Source organism: Anolis sagrei, chromosome 1 (assembly GCF_037176765.1).
Source record: "Anolis sagrei isolate rAnoSag1 chromosome 1, rAnoSag1.mat, whole genome shotgun sequence".
Taxonomy (NCBI): domain Eukaryota; kingdom Metazoa; phylum Chordata; class Lepidosauria; order Squamata; family Dactyloidae; genus Anolis; species Anolis sagrei.
The window spans coordinates 334,723,370-334,740,905 of NC_090021.1; the positions used below are offsets into that span (position 1 = coordinate 334,723,370).

A 17,536-nucleotide genomic window follows, 5' to 3' on the forward strand; every position below is an offset into this window, starting at 1 on the left:
TGTGTTAGTAGGCCTCAGTCTGAGGTAGCCTTTAGTGTGAGAAAAGGCTGTAGTGTTAGTTAGTCTCAGTCTGTGAGAGGTATGTGTGGGAGAAAGGCCTCAGTGTTAGTTCGCCTCAGTGTGGGAGAGGCATCAGTTTGAGAAAGTCTTCAGTGTGAGAAGGCCTTGTATGTGAAGCTCTAGGATGAAGGTTGAAATTTATTTGTGTCAAGCACTGAAAGAGTTACATGGATACAATGATTCAGCAAAAACTGCAGTTCGATATTAGCAGGTGTGACTGTAGCTTAGTAGCACTCAGCTTGAGGGAGGCCTCAGTGTGTTAGTAGGCCTCAGTCTGAGCTAGCCCTCAGTGTGAGAAAAGGCTGCAATGTTAGTTGGTTTTAGTCTGTGAGAGGTATCTGTGGGAGAAAAGCCTCAGTGTTAGTTCGCCTCAGTGTGGGAGAGGCATCAGTCTGAGAAAGCCTTCAGTGTGAGAAGGCCTCAGTGTTATAAAGGCCTCAGTGTGAGAAAAAGCTGCAGTGTTAGTTGGTTTTAGTCTGTGAGAGGTATCTGTGGGAGAAAAGCCTCAGTGTTAGTTCGCCTCAGTGTGGGAGAGGAGTCAGTCTGAGAAAGCCTTCAGTGTGAGAAGGCCTCAGTGTGAGGTAGGCCTCAGTATGAGAAGGTCTTGTATATGAAGCTCCAGGGTGAAGGTTGAACTTTATTTGTGTTATGGATATCTTGTTTTTGTAAATAGCGCAACCACATTATTTTGCTATAAAGAAAAGCCTCCAAGGGAAGAGATAACATTGGTGCTGGGTCACGCTGCTGCTAATAAGTTACTCTGCTATACATTTATGAGGAGGGTCTGTTGTTAATAAGCCCACTCACCCAACAATGTTTGCTCTTGGAAAAGACTTTCCAAGAAACTGAATCAATGTGCTGCTTAATACAGTCGTACGGTGCGGCTGTTTATTTTAAATGCTTTGGGGTTTCTTAAATTGAATCATTTAAAGTGCTCTGTGTGCTTATCTGGTAATATTTTCACTGTCTTTGTTCAGGATTATTTCAAGCATTTTTTTGAAGCTAAATAAAGATTAAGTAGGAGTGGCAGTCGTCCTAATTGCTCTCGGAATCCTTTTTGCCAGCTGTGTAGCCGTCTTTTGCTGAATTTCTCAGATTGTGCGCTGAATCCTTCTAATTAAAAGAATTCCCCTTTTCTGCTGAAAAGGAAATAGATGGCAAAGCTGTGTTATGCTGAAACACGTACGTGTTGACAGTTCCTGATAGTAAAATCTTTAGATTCCTTTTGAAAGCAAATGTTGTCCCTGAGACTTACAAAACACCCTTAATGCATGCCTGTTAACATTTCCACCCTGTGTCTCTGATGGTTGTGTAGCACTCAGCTTGAGGGAGGCCTCAGTGTGTTAGTAGGCCTCAGTCTGAGGTAGCCCTCAGTGGGAGAAAAGGCTGCAGTGTTAGTTGGTCTCAGTCTGTGAGACGTATCTGTGGGAGAAAGGCCTCGGTGTTAGTTCGCTTGCCTGTTAACATTTCTACCCTGTGTCTCTGATGGTTGTGCTGCTGTTTCTTCCTTATGGTGACAGTAAGGCGAACTTTTCCTGAGTTTTCTGGAGCTGATAGTTTGTGGCTCGCTGAAGGTCACCGGGTTGATTTCCATGGCCAAGAGCAGAATTGAATCCTAGTCTCCAAAGTAATGGGATGCAACTGCATTGTACAATTAGTACAGTTTAACACCACTTTAAATGTTGTGGCTCAGTCCTATGGAATCATTGGAGTTGTAGTTTTACAACGTCTTCGGCCTTCCCTGATCACCCAACTTCCCTGATCACCCATCTTGGTACGAACCATCACAAAACTTGAGATCATCTGGGGAGGCCTTGCTCTTGATCCCACCGCCATCACAGACACGACTGGTGGGGACGAGGGACAAGGCCTACCAAACTACCAAACTCGCAAATTTTGTACCTTGTCTGTTTGTTTGTTTTGTTCTGTTAGAAATTAATACAATTGACTGGTTGCCCTGACACAACAAATATAAATGGCCTTTTAAGAAGAATCATAGAATCCTAGAGTTGGAAGAGACCTCATGGACCATCCAGCCTTTGCTTAAAAGCCTCCAAAGGAGTCTCCACCACACTCCGGGGCAGAGAGTTCCACTGCTGAACAGCTCTCACAGTTCAGAACTTCTTCCTCATGTTCAGGTGGAACCTCCTTTCCTGTAGTTTGAAGTCATTGTTCCATTGCGTCCAGCAGAAAACAAGCTTGCTCCCTCCTCCCTATGACTTCTCATCACATCTCGATCCATGGTCCCCATCATGTCTTCTTGAAGCCTTCTCTTCTGCAGTCTAAACATGCTCTTTAAGCCGCTCCTCATAGAGCTTGTTCTCCTGACCCTTGATCCTTTGAGTCACCCCCCTCTGGACACATTCCAGCTTAGAGTCAACATTTCCCTTCAATTGTGGTGCCCAGAATTGGACACAGTGTGGTTCCAGGTGTGGTCTGACCAAGGCAGAATAGAGCATGGGGAGCATGACTTCCCTGGATCTAGGCGCTATATAACCATGCTGGCCTTTTAAGAAGGCACCCAGCTTCCTTTAGACTAGAGAGATAATATTGAGAGCCTAGCCATGTGTCATATCACCTAAAAGAGGAACTCGACTGGCTCAGGCTTGCATCAGATGTCATGAGGATGTCACAGCAGTCCTTTCCCTGCTTTAACCCTCATGCTGTGCTCCACCTATTTCTGTTCCGAAGATAAGATGACCATAGGTCAAAGTACCTCCAATTGTTACTTGTACCAGATTACAGTGAGTGTAAACTCAGCTGTTTGCATTACTGTAAATCAACAAAACTTTTCCCATCTCTCCCCCATGAAAAAGTTTTTGTTTTTGCTTGAGTGTGGAGGAAGAGAAGCAAGGAAGTTATTTTCTCTGGCCGGGATAGGAGTGGCATGAGAAGTGGCTGTTGAGGCATGCTTTTCCTGGAAACATTTTTAAAGACATGGTCATCATCAGAGAATAACGCCATTGAGAAATAGAGAAAGAGATGAAGTTATGCTGTTGCTTCACAAAGTGAAAGTTAAAGCCATTTTGTTTGTCTTAAATCACCTATGCACAGATCCAGAAAAATGATCCGGATCCCTAATACCATATATGCTCGAGTATAAGCCAAGATTTTCATCCCTTTTTTAGTCTGAAAAAGCCCCCCTGGGCTTATACTCAAGTCAAATTTATTTATTACTTTATTCTATTTATTATTATTATTATTATTATGTTTATTATTTTACTCTATTATTATTACATTTATTATTGTACTCTATTGTTATTATTAAATTTATTATTTTACTATATTATTATTATTACATTTACATTATTTTACTCTATTATTATTTTGTTGCATTTATTTTATTCTGTTATTACTATTATTACATTTATTATTTTACTTTATTATTTTTGTTATTATATTTATTATTACTCTATTATTATATTTATTATTACTCTATTATTATATTTTTTATTTTGCTCTATTGTTATTATTACATTTACATTATTTTACTCTATTATTATTTTGTTGCATTTATTTTATTCTATTATTACTATTATTACATTTATTATTTTACTTTATTATTATATTTATTATTATATTTATTATTACTCTATTATTATATTTATTATTTTGCTCTATTGTTATTATTACATTTACATTATTTTACACTCTTGTTATTTTTGTTGCATTTATTTTACTCTATTACTAATATTACATTTATTATTTTACTTTATTATTATATTTATTATTACTCTATTACATTTATTATTTTACTCTATTGTTATTATTACATTAACATTATTTTACTCTATTATTATTGTTATTGTTGTTGCATTTATTATTTTACTCTATTTTTATTATTAAATTTATTATTTTACTCTATTATTGTTATTACATTTACATTATTTACTCTATTTATTATTATTATTACATTTATTTTACTCTAAAATTGTTATTACATTTGTTATTTTACTCTATTTTTTATTGTTACACTTATTATTATACTTTCTTTTTATTATTACAGTTACTTTATTCTATTATTACTCTATTACTGTTATTACCTTTCCATTATTTTGCTCTATTATTATTTTATTATATGTATTGTTTTACTCTCTTTATCATTATTGGAAGGATATGTAAACTCAGGTCTCATAGATTCCTAAAATATTATGAGATTATTTAGAAAACACACTATTACTATCCTGTTTTACAATATTGTAGGGACTCACATTTAAGAGATTCTTTTAACTACCGTATATACTCGAGTATATGACAATATAAGCTGAGGCATCTAATTTTGCCACAAAAACTGGGAAAATGTATTTATTTCCATATAAGCTGGGCGTGGGAAATGCAGCAGCTATTGGCAAATTTCAAAATAAAAATGGATACCAATAAAATTATATGAATTGAGGCATCCGCAGGTTAAATGTTTTTGAGTATTTACATAACATTGGAACTGAAAATAAGGCTGTCCAATTGATTGAACCATTATTTTAACCTTCAATGTAAATATGCTTTTCTGATCTTTTTACTATGTGTTTATACTCTTATATTGTGTTGGAAAATATTTTGGAGTGAGGTTATTCACTCACTTCCTTGTGATAACATACATTACTGTTGAATAATATTCCATGACTTGTTCATTTGTATTTCATTGCTGTCAATCCACTATTTATTTTTATTGTGTCAGGAACAAACCAAACAGTTGTATTGCATTTTTAAACAAACAAACAAACAAAACACAAAGTTTGCAAGCTTGGTAATTGATTAAATGTCCTTTGACCAGTAGCTGACCACTTGGAGTGCTTCTGGTGTTACTATAAGAAGGTCCTCCATTGTGCATGTGGCAGGTCTCAGGTTGCATTGCAGCAGGTGGTCAATGGTTTGCTCTTCTCTAAACTTGCATGTCGTGGATTCCACTTTGTAGCCCCATTTCTGAAGGTTGGCTCTGCATCTCGTGGTGCCAGAGCGCAGTTTGTTCAGCGCCTCTCAAGTCACCCAGTCCTCTATGTGCCCAGGGGGGAGTCTTTCATTTGGTATCAGCCATTGATTGAGGTTCTGGGTTTGAGCCTGCCACTTTTGGACTCTCGCTTGCTGAGGTGTTCCAGCAAGTGTCTCTGTAGATCTTAGAAAACTATTTCTAGATTTAAGTCGTTGACGTTCTGGCAGATACCCAAACAGTGGATGGGATGGAGATGTCACTGCCTTGGTCCTTTCACTATTGGCTGCCACTTCCCGGCGGATGTCAGGTGGTGCAATACCGGCTAAACAGTGTAATTTCTCCAGTGGTGTAGGGTGCAGACACCCCGTGATAATGCAGCATGTCTCATTAAGAGCCACATCCACTGTTTTAGCATGGTAAGATGTATTCCACACTGGGGATGCATACTCAGCAGCAGAGTAGCATAGCGCAAGGGCAGATGTCTTCACTGTGTCTGGTTGTGATCCCCAGGTTGTGCCAGTCAGCTTTCGTATGATATTGTTTCTAGCACCCACTTTTTGCTTGATATTCAGGCAGTGCTTCTTGTAGGTAAGGGCATGGTCCAGAGTGACTCCCAGGTATTTGGGTTTGCTGCAATGCTCCAGTGGGATTCCTTCCCAGGTCATCCTCAGAACTCGGGATGCTTGTCTGTTCTTGAGGTGAAAGGCACATGTCTGTGTTTTAGATGGATTAGGGATCAGCTGGTTTCAGTGGTCAGTCCACTGAAAGGTCACTGTTTAATATGTATGGTGTTTATACAGTAACATGAGCAAAAGCCCAGACCCCTGCCCTGAAGAGCTTACAATCTAAATATATACGATGGAAGGTCGAGAAAGCAAAGGGTAGCAAGGGACGATGATAAGCAAATGCAGTTACACTTTAGAGCTTGTTTGAGTTGGGGATTATGACTAAAGGGGGGAATCAAAGGCTCCTGGAGGATGCGTCCATCCTTTAGCTGCTTTTACTCTTTAAAAAAAGAGAGAATATTTACAATGCTTCTTCTTCACATTTTATTCAATTGCTATAATTATACTCACTTCTACATTTAGATTTTATCAATATCCAGAAAGTAGAAATGAGCCTCTTTTAGAATATAGACCAGACATGGGCAAAGTTTCTAACTTGAGGGCTGCATGGTGGGCCAGAGCGGGATGGGGGTTGATGGTGGACGGGAGAGAAAAAGTGTATCCATGAGACCCCGTATTGCCTACTCCTGATGTAGAATCCTAGAGTTGGATGAGACCCCTAAGGGCCATCCAGTCCAACCCCCTGCCATGCAGGAAGGCACAATCAAAGCACTCCCAATAGACAGCCTCTGTGGAAAAGCCTCCAGAGAAAGAGGCTCCACCTCACTCCAGGCAGTCTAATCCACTCTCCAGGAAGTTCTTCCTAGTCTTTTTAATCAAATCTTTTTTCCTGCTATTTGAAACCATTGCTCCCTTGTACCCTGGTCTTTAGAGCAGCAGAAAGTCAGTATTCCCCTTCTCTTCCTCAATGGGACACCCTTTGAAATCTTGAAACATGGCTCCTTCTCAACTGTCTCTTCTCCCAGCTAAACATTCCCCAGGAGGAATGGAAGAAGGAAAAAGAGAAGGAAGAAAGAGAGAAAGAGTGGAAGAGACGGATGAAAGAGAGAAAGGGTGGAAGAGAAGGATGAAAGGAAGAAAAGATGAACGCCTGAAGAAGAAAAGGCTGAGAGGAGACATGATAGCCATGTATAAATTTGTGAGAGGAAGTCATAGGGAGGAAGAAACAAGCTTGTTTTCTGCTGCCCTGGAGACTAGGGAACAATGGCTTCAAACTACAAGAAAGGAGATTCCATCTGAATATTAGGAAGAACTTCCTGACTGTGAGAGCTGTTCAACAGTGGAACTCTCTGCCCCAGAATGTGGTAGAAGCTCCTTCTTTGGAAGCTTTTAAACAGAGGCTGGATGGCCATCTGTCGGGGGTGCTTTGAATGCAATATTCCGGCTTATTGGCAGAATGGGGTTGGACTGGATGGCCCATGAGGTCTCTTCCAACTTTAGGATTCTATGATTCTATGAAAGGGAATGGAGGGAGGAAGAGAAGGAAGGGGGGAAGGAAAGAGAGAAGGAAAGAAAGACAAAAGTGAAGGACAGAAGGAAGGAAGGAAGGAAGGAAGGAAGGAAGGAAGGAAGGAAAAAGGGAGAGAGGGAAGGAGGGAGGAAGAGAAGGAAGGGGGGAAGAGAAAGGCAAAAGTGGAGGGCAGGAAGGACGGAGGGAGGGAAGGAAGGAAGGAAGGAAGGAAGGAAGGAAGGAAGAAGAGAGAGAGGGAAGGAGGGAGGAAGAGGAGGAGGGGGGAGAGGAAAGAGAAGGAAAGAAAGACAAAAGTGGTGGAAGGAACGACGGAGGGAAGGAAGGAAGGAAAAACGGAGAGAGGGAAGGAGGGAGGAAGAGAAGGAAGGGGGGAGGAAAGAGAAAGACAAAAGTGGAGGAGGGCAGGAAGGACAGAAGGAAGGACGGAGGGAAGGAAGGAAGCAAGAAGAGAGGGAAGGAGGGAGGAAGAGAGGAAAGAGAAGGAAAGAAAGACAAAAGTGGTGGAAGGAAGGACGGAGGGAAGGAAGGAAGGAAAAAAGGAGAGAGGGAAGGAGGGAGGAAAGAGGAAAGGAAGGAAGGATGAAAGGGTGTAAGGGCAGGAAGGAGGGAAGGAGAAAGTAGGAGATAAAGAAGGCAGGAAAGAGAGAAGGAAGGAAGGATAGAATGGCAAGAGAGAGGAGGGCCTCAGAAAAGAGCTCAAGGAGCCACATCTGGTCCCCGGGCCTGGGTTTACCCATAGCTGATTGAGACACACATACCAAATTGGATGTAAACTTTGTGATGTGTTAGATAAGCTACCAGAAAGACAGGAATTCAGTGATTAAAACCCTATCAAACTAGAGCCAGGTAAAAGATAAAGGTAAAGGTTTTTCCCTGACATGAAGTCCAGTCGTGTCCGACTCTGGGGGTTGGTGCTCATCTCCATTTCTAAGCCGAAGAGCCGGCGCTGTCCGTAGACACCTCCAAGATCATGTGGCCAGCATGATTGCATGGTGCGCCGTTACCTTCCCGCCGTAGTCGTACCTATTGATCTACTCACATTTGCATGTTTTCGAACTGCTAGGTTGGCAGAAGCTGGGCCTATGTTCTGTCTGTCTCTCTTTCGTTCATTCCTTACAGGCACATAGAAAAAAAGAAGATAAAGAGAGGCCACAGTTTTGGTTTCAGACATAACAGTAAGATCTTTGAAAAAAAAAAAAAACAGTTCATAACCCCAGCAGGAAATCTTGACTTTTAGTTATAGCCTGCTATTGTCTAACAAACAATGATTTGTTGACGTAGACAGGTTTGGACTTGAGTACAGGACAAAATTCAAGAAACCACATGCATTGACTATTATGTTCAAATCCACCCATGCAGCGAATTCCTTTAACCTTATTTAATCGTGAGAATAAATAGGAATAAGAGAATGAACAGATACTGGTCCAAGAAGAGCTTGATATTTTCTTGAATTTACTTACTTATTTTACTTAGGCGATCCCTCGTAGTCTGAGTAGGATTGTCTTCCAAGATCGGTGTACTGGTGGTGGGTCCGTAGGTGACTGTGAAGCCCTATTCTTGATCTGCTTCTTCTCCTGCAGTGAGGGCATTGGATTCCAGGTGGAAGGCGGTCCCGCTTGGGGTTGGCATGACGTGCCTTCCTCTTGGCACATTTCTCTCTTTCGCCCTCTATTTATGCCACTTCAAATTCTACAGCACTGCTGGTCACAGCTGACCTCCAACTGGAGCGCTCAAGGGCCAGGGCTTCCCAGTTCTCAGTGTCTATGCCAGAGTTTTTAAGGTTGGCTTTGAGTCCATTTTAAAATCTTTTTTCCTGCCCACCACCCTTCTGTTTTCCGTTCTTGAGTTTGGAGTAGAGCAACTGCTTAGGAAGACAGTGGTCGGGCATCCATACAATGTGGTCGGTCCAACAGAGTTGATGGCGGAGGACCATCGCTTCAATGCTGGTGGTCTTTGCTTCTTCCAGCACGCTGACATTTGTCCGCTTGTCTTCCCAAGAGATTTGCAGGATTTTCCGAAGGCAGCGCTGATGGAATCATTCCAGGAGTTGCATGCGACGTCTGTAGACAGTCCACGTCTCGCAGGCATATAGCAGGGTTGGGAGGACAATAGCTTTATAAACAAGCACCTTGGTATCTCTACGGATGTCCCGGTCCTCAAACACTCTCTGGTTCATTTGGAAAAATGCTCCACTCACAGAGCTCAGGCGGTGTTGTATTTCAGTGTCAATGTTGACTTTTGTGGAGAGGTGGCTGCCAAGGTAGTGGAAACGGTCAACATTTTCTAATGTTACACCATTAAGCTGTATCTCTGGCATTGGAGAGGGATTGGCTGGTGACTGCTGGAAGAGGACTTTGGTTTTCTCAATGTTCAGTGACAGGCTAAGCTCATATGCTTCTGCGAAGGTGTTTAGAGTGGCTTGTAGGCTTGTACATTGTACTATTAGCATTAAATCCTTGCTATAAGCCAGTCGGATTCCCTCAACGGAGGTTGAGAAGATTGGGATATAAAAGTTTTAAATAAATAATAATAATAATTCTTCTGAATGCGTACAGATGACGTTGTCATCAGCATATTGGAGTTCTTGCATTTGTGATATCTTTGATAATCCTACTCCAACTTGCAGCTATTTTGATTTCATTTTAATGAAGAAAAAAACAAACAATAGGCCAGGTTGGAAAACTTTTTAATTTCTTTTTTAAAGTGTTTATTTCACCCTTTTGCTGAGTGACTGCTCCACATTTTAACTATAAGAAGGTTTATGTACTGCTTGGTGCCCGTTTCTGCTCTTTGGTGGGTTTGCTTTGCTTTCTAAGGGAACTAAAAGGTATCTACCAGAGGCAAAGAGTGCCTAATTGCTCTTTGGTGACTATCTGGACATAATGAGTTCTCTAGCGTAATTAGATTATATTTGAATGAATGAATAAATTCTTCAAAATGAATTTGGAGGCATATTAGTGTATCAGATAAAGGCTTGGAGAGCTGCTTTGAAGTTTACATGAGTGGAAGCAACCTTCAATGGAAAGCATTATAATGGGGTGACCATAGAAGGCTTCTGCAACCTATGATGCCAGCCAATGACAGTCCTCCAGAAACAGGACAGTCTTCCTGTTTCAGCCAAAGCTGCGCAGTTTACCTAATAAATCATAAGACAATATTTGTAAGTGCTCAATAGCAAAGATTCCTCGAGATTTAAGCCAGTGGGGAGAGATGTTCAACAGAGTGACCATTTATGGTCCTTCTTTTGGACTCCCTCTGGCTTTATTGGTTTCTTCTGTACTCTTCTGACGTATTGTGTCTCTTTCATTCTTTTTTAATACAAGGAATCCAGACTTCTTTTAGGACTCAGCCTGTGTTTGAGACTAAATCTGTTATAGTGTTTCCCCCTTCTAATGTTTTTGAGTCTGACTTGGATGGTGGACCTGATGTGATCAATGTCAATGAGGATGAGGTGCAAAATGGAGACACTTTGGACAATATGGTTACTATGGACTCTGATCGAGAAGGATCAGGGAAAAAGCGAAGTTCTCATGAGAAAGTTCCTGCCACGGGAAGGCAGGAAAGTTTACTCCCTTTCTCCAGGCTCAAGTTTGCAAGATAGTTTCACACCTGCTTCAGCTAATGAGATAGATAAGACCAGTCGCCGTCTGGAAATTAGCCAGAACCGTAGAGGGGTCCAATGTTTATGCAGGTCAGAAAGAATTCTTCAGTTAAGGGCAAAGACTGGGGGGAGTAGAAATCAGTTTCTGGGACTTAAATTGAGCTGTTAGGGAATTTCCTTTAGACCAGGCATCGTTTGGTTTCAAGTCAAGTCTCCTGGATATTCTTGTTTCATGTGGCCTCGTCTCCAAGGTTTCCTGGCTTTTCAAGTGGATTAGCAGTGGCTATGTTCATGGTTTTATATTGAAGGCTTTTGGTATTTTATTGCATCTGCATCGTTATAACAAGCGTTTGGAACTTTGTTATTATTCCTATGTTTGGACACTGTTTATGTTGCTGCTTATTTGGTTTTTTGCTTTTGGACTTTTATCAACTTTATATTCGTCTCTGTTATTGGCTCCAATTATTCTTCAAATAAAGATGACTCTTCTTTCATCCATGGTGTGGTGTAATTAATGATTAGAGGGTCCTGTTCCTGCTCTAGGGTGCAACAAGTTCATTCTTAACATCACTTCTGGGAGTACCACTAATTGCATTTCTCTTGGCAGTGGGTTTCCCCAATCGATGCACAAACCATGCTTCCATGTGTATGAATAGTTGACATCAATATAAACTATAGTAGGATTGAAAGAGGAAAGCAGAGGGAACAGATGAGAGGCATTTGAGATTGGCTCCTGATTGATAAATCATAGTTTGCAGACAGTTGTTATATCCATATCAGATTGGAGAGAGTCTTATTTTTAAGCAAATTGAAGTGCTTTGGCTGAATGTGTTTGCACTTGTTCTTCAGCATGCTCCAGTGGCTGGTATGATTACATGGAACCCAGTTGCTGAAGAAGTGCCAAGTGTCTCAAAATCTGTGTTTCCTTTTTAGTTGGTCTCAGTCTGTACGGCTGTGGTCAGATGCATACCTATTAACGGTGACGGACAAATCAGAAGTTATCTTGTCTCGAGTTAGCACATTTGTCCAAGCACAGAATTAATTTATAGAGGAAATGTAGAGAAAAACTGACGATTACGTACCTAGATATACTTGATACTATATTATAAAGAGCTTTCTCGAGTCAGCGTGCCATAGTGGTTTGAGCATTGGACTCCAGCTCTGGAGAACAGGGAACATACTGTATATACTCGAGTATAAGCCGACCCGAATATAAACCGAGGAGAAGTTGTGTTAAGCTCCTGAACTCCATCTGCAGTTGTTAGTGCCTTGGAATTTGGAATGAGCTGGACAGGCAGGAGAGTGTTGGAGCCTGTGATTGTGTTTAAGGATCAGGGTATTTCGGGTACCAGGAGATCCCTGTTCAAAGTGTATTTTCTCATGAGAATGTTTCTGAAGGGTGTGGGGATGGTGGTGTGTTCCCTGAATTGCTACCAGAGAATTCCCATGGTTTGGAGCCTGAGAATAGCTCGGCACCTGGGCCAGCTGCAGAAATTAATGAGCAAATAGATATACAGGATGTAATTAGTCAGAATAGGAAAGCAGATCAGTCCCTCAGGTGTTCTGCCAGGCTCAAAGAAAAAATGATAAGGGATTCAAGGCTAAAACAAAACCCATTTCTGGCCACTTGGGATATAGCGTAATGAGGAGATAAAAGTCTCAAGTACAGGATCTGTAGTCAGATGAAGCATTGTTTGGAATCAAGTCAAGACCTTGTTCCTGTTCCTTGGAAGCCTTGCTTGGAAAGATTCATGTGTTAAGTGCCTTTGTTTCATGTTTTTAGTTTTTGGATTTTATTTTCATGTGTTAAATACCTTGGATTTATGTTTCCAGTTTTTGGATTTTACTATAGAGGTTTCTGCCTTTGTTTTTCATGAACTTTGATGGACTTATTTCCTGAACTATTTGCTCTGGCTTATCTTCCTACCTAATTGGATTTACCTATACTTCTAAAGTGCTTTTTACTACTACTGCTTTTTTAATAGCTTCAATAAACGGATTGTATTTCTACTCAGCTGTGTGGTATTTAAAGTCAGAGGACTTTCCTGGTCTGGAGAGCAACAGAGGGAGGCTGAGCAGAAGAGGGAAAGCAGCGGAAAATGTGAGTCTCAAAATGCAAAGCAGAGGTGGGACTGGGAACTGAAGGAACGCTTGGCTTTATCTGGCAAGAAGGAAGTGATTAATCAACTCTGTTCCTCTGTCGGTTTTTGCAAGTGAGTTGTCTATGCAGAAGTTGCAAGTTGAGACCTTTTAACCAACTTTACAAGGAGGGAAAGCATTTTGGCACATCAGTAATGTGTGCTAAGGGCAGGGCAGGGGAGGGAGGAGCAACCTGGGGAATGGAAAACCAACTCTCCCATAATTTACCCAAATTGCATCTTGCTCACTCTTGGCAAAGAAATGGCTGGCTATTTCCTAGCTGCGGTCTTTCTTTGCAAGTCTTATTTGAAGAAGGAACTGAAATGCAGCAGGGTGAGATGGCCTCCTCTGTCTGGTTTCTCCACATAGTTGTGTGTCTTCAAGTCACGTCCAGTCTAAGGTTACAGCTGGGTTTTCCTGGTCAGAGTTGTTTTGCCTTGCCTTCCTTTAAGGCTGAAAGAGTGCGGCTTGCCCAGGGTCACCCAGTGACCTTTGTATCTGGAGTCAAACACAGCATTCAAACCACTACACCAGTGTTTCTCAACCTTCCTAATGCCGTGACCCCTTAATACAGTTCCTCATGTTGTGGTGACCCCCAACCATAACATTATTTTGCTACTGTTATGAATTGTAATGTAAATGTCTGATATGCAAGATGTATTTTCACTCACTGGACCAAATTTGGCACAAATACCCGATACACCCAAATTTGCATTCTGGTGCGGTTGGGGGGATTGATTTTGTCATTTCGGGGTTGTAGTTGCTGGGATTTATAGTTCACCTCAAATCAAAGAGCATTCTGAACACCACCAACAATGGAATTGAACCAAATTTGGCACACAGAACTTCCATGACCAACAGAAAATACTGGAAGGGTTTAGTGGGCATTGACCTTGAGTTTGTTAGTTCAAGTTCGCCTACATCCAGAGAGCACTCTAGACTCCAACAATGATGGATCTGGACCAAACTTGGCGTGGATACTCAATATGTTCAAATGTGAACACTCGTGGGGTTTTGGGGAAATAGACCTTGAGATTTGGGAGTTGTACTTGCTGGGATTTATAGTTTGCCTATAATCAAGGAGCGCTCTGAACCCCAACAATGATAGAATTGGGCCAAACTTACCAGAGGGAGACCCCCATGACCAACAGAAAATACTGTGTTTTCTAATGGTCTTTGGTGACCCCTCTGACACCCCTTCGCGACCCCTCCAGGGGTCCCGACCCCCAGGTTGATAAACACTGATCTAAGTCATTAATAAAGATGTTGAACAGGACCGGGCCCAGGACGGAACCCTGTGGCACTGGTATAGATTGATACCAGTTTTAATTGCCATAGGTCAACGCTATGGAGTCCTGGGCTTTGTACTCTGGTGAGGCATCGGGAGACTTTGGCAGTGAAGGCCTTGTAAAACAGCAAGTCATAACCCAACACCCAAACCATTGCACCATACTAGCTACACACAGCCCTGCCTGAGAATATTCCAAGGAAGTGGTTAGATTTATGCCTTGCCCTGTGGCACTAGAGAGAAATAACTCTTTCCTTAGAATTACAGCTTTGATTTCCCCTTCCCACTCACAATCGTACTGCCACATGTCTGGGATTTTGTTTTCAATCAGCGTGTTCAGCCGCTTGCCTTACAGGCGGATTTCAGTGTAGTCACTGCCCAATTTCTGATTGTCTCGCTAGTAAGACGATGACTAAGCAGTTGTCAGCCGCTATCGCCTTTCTGGAAGAGCCTTTGAACGAATGATACAGAGATCACCAAATGTTATTTGCCCATTGGAGCTTGTCTGCAGCTTCTTTCCACCCCACTCTTCCAAAAGCGCTTCTCTCCAGACTTTTAAAACTGAAAGCAGAATTGGAAGTGGCAGAGAACAAACTTTAAACTCTCATGGAGTGACTTAAAATTAAATGAGTGAGGATTTGATTAAAATTTTATCTCTAGGTATTTCCAGACACTCCAGTGTGACTCTAAGGTTGACCTCCTCCAGTCTTGCTGGAAGGACCATAGAATAATAGAGTTGGAAGAGACCACTTGAGCTATCTAGTCCAACCCCCTGTCATGCAGGACCTAGAGATTTCTAGAGAAAACACCTCTGTGGGAATCTCTAGGTCCTCTAGTGTAATTCTATGATCATCTTCCATGTTAGGTTCTTGTGGGTTTTTTTGGGCTATAGGGCCATGTTCTAGAGGCATTTCTCCTGACGTTTCGCCTGCATCTATGGCAAGCATCCTCAGAGGTGAGGATGCTTGCCATAGATGCAGGCGAAACGTCAGGAGAAATGCCTCTAGAACATGGCCCTATAGCCCAAAAAAACCCACAAGAACCTAGTGATTCCAGCCATGAAAGCCTTCGACAATACATCTTCCATGTTATTTATTTATTTGTCGTTTCTGGGCAACCAGTCAATTATATTACATTTCTAACAGAACAAACAGACAGAATACAAAATTTGTGAGTTTGGTAGTTGATTAAATGTCCTTTGACCAGTATCTGGCCACTTGGAGTGCCTCTGGTGTTGCTGCAAGAAGGTCCTCCATTGTGCATGTGGCAGGGCTCAGGTTGCATTGCAGCAGGTGGTCAGTGGTTTGCTCTTCTCCGCACTCTCATGTCGAGGATTCCACTTTGTAGCCCCATTTCTTAAGGTTGGCTCTGCATCTCGTGGTGCCAGAACGCAGTCTGTTCAGCGCCTTCCAAGTCGCCCAGCCTCTGTGTGCCCAGGGGGGAGTCTCTCATTTGGTATCAGCCATTGATTGAGGTTCTGGGTTTCAGCCTACCACTTTTGGACCCTCGCTTGCTGAGGTGTTCCAGTGAGTGTCTCTGTAGATCTTAGAAAACTATGTCTAGATTTAAGTTGTTGACATGCTGGCTGATACCCAAACGGGATGAGCTGGAGATGTCTCTGCCTTGGTCCTTTCACTATTGGCTTCTACTGTCAGGTGGTGCAATACCGGCTAAGCAGTGTAATTTCTCCAGTGGTGTAGGGCGCAGACACCCCGTGATAATGCAGCATGTTTCATTAAGAGCCACATCCACTGTTTTAGTGTGGTGAGATGTGTTCCACACTGGGCATGCATACTCAGCAGCAGAATAGCACAGCGCAAGGGCATATGTCTTCACTGTATCTGGTTGTGATCCCCAGGTTGTGCCAGTCAGCTTTCGTATGATATTGTTTCTAGCGCCCACTTTTTGCTTGATGTTCAGGCAATGCTTCTTGTAGGTCAGGACACGGTCCAGAGTGACTCCCAGGTATTTGGATGTGTTGCAATACTCCAGTGGGACCCCTTCCCAGGTAATAATCCTCAGAGCTCGGGATGCTTGTCTGTTCTTAAGGTGAAAGGCGCATGTCTGTGTTTTAGATGGGTTAGGGATCAGCTGGTTTTCCCTGCAATAGTTGTACTGTTGAAATTGCATGATGTTTTATATTTGAAAAACAGTATAGTCTTTCTAGTCCTCATTGATAATACAGGTACTGAAGGCAAAAGGTGCAAGTGTGCCCCCGTTCTCTCCTTCAGCGTCATGCTTTCTCAATGTCTGACACCATAAACAGGTTCCCCCCCCTTCCTCTGTCTTACGTAATGTGCAAATCAAGTAGATCTTCCTCTCTGGAAGAATGAAAAACATATAAAAGAAAAACAGTTGAAAGATTTCACTGAGGTTCTCATGTTGTGGGAGCTGAATAAAGATGTGTGTAGTTTGAAATCCTCACGGGAGACGGTAATTTTCATCGTTTAGAGTGCTCTGATACGAGTATTGAGATTAGGTTACATGCTAAATTTAGCCCACTGTTTTTGGCATTGCAAGTATTAAAATATAAGTCAGAGTCTGTATCTTTTCGGCGCGTTAGTCTAGGTCTCACACTGCTGAATAATTAGTTTCCTAAATTGGATCTTACGCTGATGCTGTTCTCTAATTTATATAGCCTGAATATTGCCCCTATTTTGAAAAATCCAAAGTTGTATTTCTATATATGAGTTTAATCGGATGGGGAATAATGTTCAAGGAAATTGGTGCCTATTTGATGTGGTTAGAGGCAAGGGTGTGTATTTATGGGGCAGCTTTTGTCATTTGGGAGCTGTAGTTGCTGGGATGTATAGTTCACCTACAATCAAAGAGCATTCCGAACTCCACCAATGATGGAACTGAACCAAACTTGGCACACAGGACTCCCACAACCAACAGAAAATACTGGAAAGGTTTGGTTGGCATTGACCTTGAGTTTTGGAGTTGTAGTTCACCTACATCCAGAGAGCACTGTGGACTCACACAATGATGGATCTGGACCACATCTGGAATACTGTGTCCAATTCTGGGCACCACAATTGAGGAGAGATATTGACATGCTGTGCCCAGAGGAGGGCGACTAAAATGATCAAGGGTCTGGAGAACAAGCCCTATGAGGAGCGGTTTAAGGAGCTGGACATCTTTAGCCTGAAGAAGAGAAAGCTGATGAGGACCATGTATAAATATGTGAGGGGAAGTCACAGGGAGGAGGGAGCAAGCTTGTTTTCTGCTTCCCTGGAGACTAGGACACGGAGCCATTGCTTCAAACTACAAGAGAGGAGATTCCATCTGAACATGAGGAAGAACTTCCTGACTGTGAGAGCCGTTCAGCAGTGGAACTCTCTGCCCCGAAGTGTGGTGGAGGCTCCTTCTTTGGAAGCTTTTAAACAGAGGCTGGATGGCCATCTGTCGGGGGTGCTTTGAA

The 17,536-nt window shown here is 42.1% G+C and overlaps 1 protein-coding gene across 7 annotated transcripts in view; it reads left to right on the forward strand.

Moving 5' to 3' along the window:
• KTN1 (kinectin 1) overlaps window positions 1-17,536 on the forward strand; it is a 215,428-nt gene that overhangs the window by 20,505 nt on the left and 177,387 nt on the right. The window lies entirely within an intron of this gene.